Source organism: Callionymus lyra, chromosome 18 (assembly GCF_982586985.1).
Source record: "Callionymus lyra chromosome 18, fCalLyr1.hap1.1, whole genome shotgun sequence".
Lineage (NCBI taxonomy): Eukaryota > Metazoa > Chordata > Actinopteri > Syngnathiformes > Callionymidae > Callionymus > Callionymus lyra.
The window spans coordinates 13,327,717-13,337,678 of record NC_141835.1 but is presented as its reverse complement, the minus strand read 5'-3'; positions in this window follow the sequence as shown (position 1 = coordinate 13,337,678).

Sequence of the window (9,962 nt, the reverse complement as noted above, 5' to 3'; positions counted from 1 at the left end):
TCAGTTTTATCAGAATATTGAATGATTCAATTCAAAAGTTTAATTCGTTTTTTTATTTGTTTTTATTGAATTTAACCATTCCAAAATGGTGTCACTATTATAGTAACATGTTTGTAATCAAAAGGCTACAAATAAAAAATAAAAATTTAGGCAACATTATTAATAATAGCATTATTATTGGAATACGAATATCAAACTCTACATGTTGAAAATTTCAATCATTCCAAAAAAAATCTTTGTTTTGTTTTTTGAAGGAACTTTTCTTTTGTTGAAACTGATTAAAAACACATTTTTGGACCAGAAATTTATTTTGGTGACTCAAATTATTTTTATTTTTATTTTGCTTAATAAATCAACATTTTCTGATCCAAGTACCCCTTTAAAGTTTTAATATATATTTTGATTGAAGCAACATTTTTGGCTTGAACTTTTTTTTTCATTGAAAATATCTTTTCTCAGGTTGAAGCAATTTATTTTGTAAAATAATATTTTTCATTGAAGCTACTTTTTGTGTCAAAAATGTACTTTATTATTAAACCAATGTTTGTGTTGATTAAAAATATATATTTTTGATTCAAAGCATCTTTTTTTCCATTGAAAATATATATATTTTAATTGATTTTTTTTAAGCATTAAAAATGATTTTATATGATTGAAGCCACTCGCACATGACCTTTAGTTAAAATAGAACAAAGACAAACATGTGTCCAAACGTGAGCAGGCTCTGGCCACATGTGAGACGTCGCAATGACATGTTTGTGCGTCTAAATCAAGAAATAACATGTGTGTGCGTCTAAATAAGGAACTAACATGTGTGTGCGTCTAAACAAGGAGCTCACAATCACATCTGGCTGAAGAAAGGAGGCTGTCGTGGAAGCGTTCAGAGAATCTTCCACCAGTCCTGACACCTGTTCGTCCTCCGACGTGAAGACAGACGAGACTCTGACAAGTTTCCGGAGCTTCAGGGAAGTTATTTCAAGCATTGGTTTGAAGACCTTCGATAAGAACCTTGACCTGTCACTCAAACTTGACCTTCAACAATAAAGTTGAATGACGAGCAAAAGCTGCTTCACTTCAAGTACAAGAACAGTAGGAGGACGAAAAACAAGATACTGTATTTAATTTTAAATAATAATTAAACATTTTTTTTATTACTATTTCCATTTTTTATTAAATCAGATATTTGTATTTTAATGAAATTCTCATGGATTTATTTTTCTGTCTTTGTGCAATTTACTTTCTTTTTGCTATTTTTCAACAACTTTACTTTTCGTTTTTAAAATTTTAAAAGTTATTCTAAAAAAAATAGTTTAGGAAAAAAACTAAAAACAATCAATAATTATTTTTTTTCTTTTATTTAAATATTCTTGTTGTTTTAGTTGTTTAAAAAAAAACCCAAAAGGAGCTTGTTTTTAGTTCATAAAGTGAGTTTTTTAGATTCAAGCTCCTTTTTTTTAATGAAAAAACATTTCATTATTAAATAATAAGGAAACAAACCTCTTGATTCTACTCTGACCTCGTGTTAACTCAATGGTACAAAAAGTAGCTACTTTTTCATCTGCTGTTCCAAAACTGATTGTAATTTTAAGGGTATATCTGTCAAAATTCTCATCCGTTTTGAGTTATTTACGCGACCATTTGTTCTTTTCCTTCTTAAACTGCTCCAATGTCCAGAATCATCAGGAAAATCATTCGATTAATAGTGATTAATCTGGGAAATAATGCTATTAATCAGGAAAGTTATGCGATATATCTTGATTCATTTGGGAAATAATGCTATTAATCAGGAAAATAATGCAATTAATCCTGATTCATTTGGGAAATAATGTGATAAATCAGGAAAATCATGCGATTAATCTTGATTAATTTGAGAAATAATGTTAAAAATCAGGAAAATTATGCGATTAATCTTGATTAATTTGGGAAATAATGTTAAAAATCAGGAAAATCATTAGATTAATCTTGATTTATTTGGGAAATAATTCTATTAATCAGGAAAATAATGCGATTAATCTTAAGTCATTTGGGAAATAATGCTATTAATCAGGAAAATAATGCGATTAATCCTGATTAATTTGGGAAATAATGTGATAAATCAGGAAAATCATGCGATTAATCTTGATTAATTTGAGAAATAATGTTAAAAATCAGGAAAATTATGCGATTAATCTTGATTCATTTGGGAAATAATGCGATTAATCAGGAAAATCCTGCGATTAAGCTTTATTATTGTGAGAAATAATGCTACTAAATGTAAGTGTGTGTGTATTGTTAAACTCATGGCTCGGGAGCCGAATCCAGACTTGGCGAATCCAGCTCGCCAAGTCATCATCTTCTGTTCCCAAACTTATCGTAATTTCAGAGTATTTCTGTCAAAATTGTCATCCGTTTTTGAGTTATTTACATGACCATTTGTTCTTTTCCCTTTTAAATCTGTTCCAATGTCCAGATTCAGCAGCACTCATCGTTTATACGAAGAAGAAGGAGACGTTTAGCTTCATGGACTAACCTGACTCTGTGATCTGACCTCTCGTGGTCGACAGCTCGTCAGTAAACCTGCCGTCGCTGCAGAGACCAGGAGGTGTTTTGTTCTAATTGTTCTCGCTGGTGTTGAGAAACACCGGGGCTGTGTCTCAAATCGCAGACTTCTCTTTGCGCTTGATGGATCTACTGACTCCTTTAAGAAACATCTTCAGACGTTTTTATTTGTTCAGGCTTTTCCTTGATTTTCTGGAACTCCTGTTGTGTTATCAGTATTATCTTGATCTTTAAAGTATATACTTTATTGAATATTGTTTTGATTGTTAAAGCACTTTGTGACCCTGGTCTGGAAAAGCGCTATAAAAATAAAAATTACTTACTTACTGACTTACTTCTCTTAGTATACTAGAAGTTAGTATGCATCAGGATAGTGTACATACTAACTAGTACGCAAATTATCCACAGATAGTACGTCTCAAATCAAACACTGCTGCTACACACTAACAGGAAATGATGCGACAGCTTCTTCTTCTACTTCTATTTAACGATGGTTGCAACCAGTTGAACGCTATCGCCACCTGCAGGCAGCACGTTTTGCAAGTTTGGAAAAAGAAAAAATATGAGAATCTAAATAATCGCGAAATATTTAAGCTGGTATCAGCACCGACGACGTGTCATCCTTCTACTGCTGCGGAAAATACACCTGTAAGTATATGAATATATATATATATATATATATATATATATATATATATATATATATATATATACATATGACGTAACTTCCGTTTAAAGGTCATTAAGATGGCGGCCAGTTAGGGTGGTTAGTGTCCATCGAACCATACTCAGTTTTGTGGGCGTTTTACTGGGGCACTAAATTGCGCATACTAAGAATTGAGACGCACTTACGCCCTAAAAATACTAACTTTGAGTACGCTAGTATGCGATTTGAGACACGGCATCTGTGAGCTGAACCTCTCGTGGTCGACAGCTCGTCAGTAAACCTGCCGTCGCAGCAGAGACCTGGAAGTGAAACCAGCTTGAAGCTTTCGTTCTAATTGTTCTCGCCGGTGTTGTGAGAAACACCATGAGTTGGATGTGTGAGCGACGTCGATGCCGGGAAGTCGACCTCAGTCCTTTGATAAGAAGCTAATCTGAGGAGCGTCTGCTCTTCGTCTCGAGGCAGACGACATAGAGGGGAAAACGACCTCAGTCGCACCCGAGTGGGAAAACACTGACGATTCCTCCGGAAGAAGGTGATAGACGAGTGTTTTTTTCGACTCTTTGGCCTCTGCAGGGAAAACTGATCCACCCCGAAGCCACGTCTCACAAATTCCATCAAGTCACTGAAAGAGTTCATTGTGCCGGAGTCGACTCTGCCTCTTGTGGAAACGAGGAAACAGAGACGTGGGAGCGACAGAGGAACCTGTTGGAAGGATTTTTCCCGCCCTGGGTCTGGAACACTGAGCGACACTGTCTGGAGCAGCGAAGCCAAATATAGCTCGGATTATTCACATCGTGGGCTCTTTTTTCAACTCGAGAAATGTATCAGAAGATTTAGATTTTTACTGTTTTTCTGTCTCTTCTCACGTCCTAATGTCAACTTTTGTGTTTATAACTAAAATAAATACATTAAAATATTGTAATTTATCTAATTTTTAAAATTGAAATTGTTTACGTTCATCATAAAAACACAAATGTCCGTTAAATACATGGAATAATAAATGGTTGAATTTAACATTTTAAATAGTTAAAATTCTTATTTTAGTGTTTTCTAATCTATGTAGTTTAATAATTCAATACAATAATTTCTATATGGAAATGTTGAATTCGATGTAATAATTAAATTCAATAATACATAGTATACAACTGTAGAGATACACTAAGCTCACAGTACCACTACATCCAATAAGTAAGTAAGTAATTTGTATTTATAGAGCGCTTTTCCAGACCAGGGTCACAAAGCGCTTAAACAATCAAAACAATATTCCATAAAGTATATACTTTACAGGTCAAGAATACATTCAGTTCAGGATACGATCCATGTTTTTTCGGTACAAAAGCAACTAAAATGTCTCAAAACATCAGATTTAAAGACCGCTAGAGTCAATGGTATCCTCTCGTCCTCAGTCATCAAACTCTTTAGACATTTTTCATGGTAATTGAATATTTTTTAAATTGAAGGAACATTTTTTATAATAATAAATGAATAATAAATAAACAAATTCATCTCCACAGTCACAGGTTCTAAAGATGTGAATCTTTAATTTCCTCTCGTATGAAAGAAGAAACAGGTGCTGATGAGACTCTAAAGACATAAACTTACAGTCGAGAACAAAAAGAGTCTCAGAGACAAGAGGATGAATATTTGAAAGGTTCATCTCCAGCAGTTATTTTAGAATCTCTATGTTTAGCTGAGGCAGCGTCGGCTTCAGTGACGGAGGAAAGTGTTCGCTCGGATCAAGATACTCGGAGAAGATGTTGAAAGACTTTTACACATTTTTGTTTCACTCATGGAGATGAAATGATGCTTGAAGAGACTTTAATAAAACATTATTTTATTTGTATTTTCTCTATTTTTATATGGTATATATTTGTATGGGGGTTTATTCTTCTTTCCATCAAAATACAACATTATTTATATTAAACACAAAGAAGATCCAAAATTAAACTATAAAATCTTATTTTTGCGTTGAAATTAATCGTATTATTTCCCAGATTAATCAATATTAATCGCATGATTTTTCTGATTACAACCATTATTTCCCAGATTAATCGCATAATTTTCCTGATTAACCGCATAATTCTCCTGATTAAAAGCATAATTTCCCAGACTAATTAAGATTAATCACATGATTTTCCTGATTAATAGCATTATTTCCCAGATTAATCGCATTATTTTCCTAATTAATAGCATTATTTCCCAGATTAATCACATGATTTTCCTGATTAATAGCATTATTACCCAGATTAATCACATGATTTTCCTGATTAATAGCATGATTTTCCAGATTGATAGCATGATTTTCCTGATAAAAAGCATTATTTACAGATTAATAAAGATTAATCCCATCATTTTCCTGATTTATCAAATTATTTCCAAGATTATTCGCATGATTTTCCTGATTTATAAAATTATTTCCCAGATAAATCAAGATGAATCGCATGACTTTCCTGATTAATAGCATTGTTTCACAGATTAATCGCACAACTTTCCTGATTAATCGCGTGATTTCCAAGATTAATTTGTATGATTTTCCTGTTTTATCACATTAATCAAGATTTATCGCATGATTTTCCTGATTTATCACATTATTTCGCAGATTAATCAAGACTAATCGCATGACCTTGCTGATATATCACATTATTTGCCTGATTAATCACGGTTAATCGCATGATTTCCCTGATTAATCGCATGATTCCCTGATTAATCACGATTAAACGCATGATGTCCCTGAATAATCAGGATTAATCTCAGTCCAATAACGAATTCAAATGTATCATCAGGTTTATTGAGTCGGGAGTGACACGTGGGAATCGTACCACAAACCTCTCGTGCAGACGTTAGATTGAGATGAAAGTAAAAAACCTCAGTTCATCTTCACACACGTTTGCGTCTGAAAAGTCTATTTTTACCAGCGTTCATTAAATGCGTTTCATTCTCTGCTTGTTGACCAGAGAGGTCGGGGGCACATGTGCTGTTTGTTCCTGTAATAAAAGAGCAGCACATGTGTTCGAGTCCCGCTGCAGGAAGGGTGCGGTGACGGCAGCTGCAGACCAACGCTTTTCATGTCTTTCTCACATGAACGAGCGTCTTCTTCTCTTCCTCCTCTGGACATTTCTTCACTCTCTCCTTTTTTAAGTTGCTGATGAGGACGTTTGCACAGCAGTTTGACTCTCGTATAATCGATGGCTTGATTGACAGATGAGCTGATCTGGAGTGAAGTGTCAATCACGGCTGACAGACGATCCATTACGTTCATTAATGGATTTAAATGTTTTTCACTGCATGTTCCTCTTGTCTGATGGTAAATTAATCCTCTTAGAAAAACATGATCATCTTCTCAGACGTTTATGTTTTTAACATCGTTTTTTTTTTACTTTTATTCAAAAATAAATCAATGTTTTTTATTCAGACACATTTACAATTGTTTTTTCTACAACACAAACAAAAAAAGAGGTACATTCATCACCATTTTCAAAAGTGTAAATAAATGTGTAAAAGACATATAGAAAAGATAAATAGATTAATCGCGTGATATTTTTGATGAATAGCATTATTTTCCATATTAATCAAGATTAAATGCATGATTTTCCTGATTAATGGAATTTTTCCCCAGATTAATCAAGAATGTAAATACATGTGTAAAAGTTATATAAAACAGATAAGTAGATCAATAGATTAATCGCATGATTTTTCTGATTAATAGCATTAATTTCACAAATTAATCAAGATTAATCGCATGATTTTTCTGATTAATTGCATTATTTCATTATTTGCATTAAAAATGTCAATAAATGTGTAAAAGTCATATAAAAAAGATAAATAGATAATCGCATGATTTTTTGATTAATAGCATTTTTCCCATATTAATCTAGATTAATTGCATGATTTTCATAATTAATAGCATTTTTTCCAAGATTAATTAAGAATGTAAATAAATGTGTAAAAGTCATATAGAACAGATAAATAGATCAATAGATCAATCGCATGATTTTTCTGATTAATTGCATTCTTTGCATTAAAAACATAATTAAATGTGTAAAAGTCATATAGAAAAGATAGATAAATTGCATGATTTTTTTGATTAATAGCATTATTTTCCACATTAATCAAGATTAATTGCATGATTTTCCTGATTAATAGCATTAGTTTCACAAATCAATAAAGATTAATTGCATGATTTTACTGATGAATTGCATGATTTTTCTGATGAGTTGCATTATTTCATTATTAACATTAAAAATGTAAATACATCTGTAAAAGTTATATGAAAAAACAACTCAGGCTTTAATGAAAATTGGTTAAAATTTGACATTTAAATAATATATATTTTTATTTTTATTTTGCACTCGTCCACAAAGTATATTTTCATAAATATATTTTTATTTTTGAATTTGTACTTGTGTGTTTCATTATTTCCTACTGTGACAGACGTGCGAACAATTATCTTATTTTTAATCTACAGAAAAGAGTAAAAGTGTATCAGAATCAGAATCAGAATCTCTTTATTGTCCCGCGAGGGGAAATTCTTTTTAACAAACAGCAAGAGCAATATACCAGAAGAAAAATAAAACACCCAGAAATAAAATATTAGAAAGAAAAGAAAAAATCTAAATAGAATAGAAAATAAATCTGTACTATATTATATACACTTTTAATCATATTTACAAAAATAACAAGAAGAAGAGACAAGTCTGATGGCAGTAGGGAGGAAGGACCTGCGGTACCTCTCCCTCACACACCGGGGATGGAGCATCCTATCACTGATGGAGCTCCTCAATGCCCTCAGTGTGTGCTGGAGAGGGTGAGACAAGTTCCTCCTCATGGAGCCCAGCTTGCTCCGTATCCTCCCTCCAGTCACTTCCTCCACAGGATCCAGGGGGCGCCCTAGGACGTAACCAGCCTTCTTAATAAGGCTGTCCAGTTTAGCCCTATCCTTTGCTGTCATGCTGCTCCCCCAGCAGACCACACCGTTGAAGATGGCAGAGGCCACTACTGAGTCATAGAATGACTTCAGGAGTGGCCCCCGGACACCAAACGACCTCAACCTCCGGAGCAGGTAGAGTCTACTCCGCCCTTTTTTATAAAGAGCAGCAGTGTTATCCACCCAGTCCAGGCGGTTGTTGAGGTGAACACCCAGGAACTTGTAAGACGTGACAATCTCAATGTCCTGTCCCCGGATGTTCAGTGGTGAGGGGGAGATGGAGGGACACCGCCGGAAATCCACAATCAACTCCTTAGTTTTGTTGGAGTTGATCTGGAGGTGGTTTTCCAGGCACCAGTCAGCAAAGTCCTGGACAAGTCCCCGGTACGACCCGTCATCCCCGTCCTTAATGAGGCCGACAATGGCGGAGTCGTCCGAGAACTTCTGCAGGTGACTGGTGGGAGAAAGGTGTTGGAAGTCTGCAGTGTACAGTGAAAAGAGGAACGGTGCCAACACTGTTCCCTGGGGGACCCCTACACTGCACAGTACAGTCCTCGAAACACCATTCCGGGTCCTCACGAACTGTGGACGGTTGGTGAGGTAGTCCACAATCCAGTCCGTGAGATGAGTGTCCGCTCCAGACAGCTCCAGCTTGTCCCTCAGTATTAAAAAATAACAAGAAGATGTTCACATAAAACCAGGCGTAATAATCTACAAAAATTACATTTAAATAGAAATATCTGTGTTTAAAAGAAAGTTTAATGCAATAAAATATTTAAAATAATTCGTAACATTTGCTCTGATCTTCCTCAAAGAGGTTCCAAAGATTCTCCAAAGAGCTGAAGCAGCAGCTGCTCTGGGAATCGAACCCTCCACTGCTGGCACATGTTAGAAGGTTGAGCAAAGATTCTCTAACGAGGTGCGGCGACAGGAAGTGACTCTGGATCGTGAACCACAAGAAGGCGTGTGAGGAAAATGAGTGAGATTTTTGGGATCGTAGAGGATTAGGAACAGTTAATAAATACATTCATTAAATGACCAGAAATATATGTAAATATAGTGGGAAATACCATATTAATAAAGATTAATCACATGATTTTCCTGATTAATAGCATTATTTCCCAGATTATTCGCATGATTTTCTTGATTAATAGCATTATTTTACCAGATTAATAGCATGATTTTCTTGATTCATCGCATTATTTCCCAGATAAATTCAAATGAATCGCATGATTTTTTGAATTCAATATATTGGGAAATACCTTATTTAAGAAAAAATAACAATGCAAATAAAAATTAAATGAAAAAGTTTCACAGAATGACAAAAGAATATAATAATTACAGTATTAACGTTAAAATAATTTTTTCAAAAACATTGTAGTGTTAAAATTATAATTAACTATTAAAATTTTCTAAAGCACACAAAAAGTATAGACACAAATATTAAAATTTGTGTTAGGAAGTGTTTTTATTTTTAACAAAAATCCCTTTAAAAAAAGGATATCATTTAGTTTTTTTAAATGTGCATTTAAGTAAATAAATATTTATTTTTGTTTTTAACTTACAAACTTCTAAAGATAAATACAACAATGGCTATCGATTTATTTACTTTTAAGTGCATTTTAATGACTTTTTCAAGTGTATTTATTTATTATTTTGTCATTTGTCACATGGATTAATTTACTTTACTATATACATTTATGCATAATTATATATATATATATATATATATATATATATATATATATGATATGATAAAATTATATAATGAAAATCATTTAAAATTGTTTGTTTTTTTTTACCAAAAAAAGTTCATTTATTTTTAAATGCCCT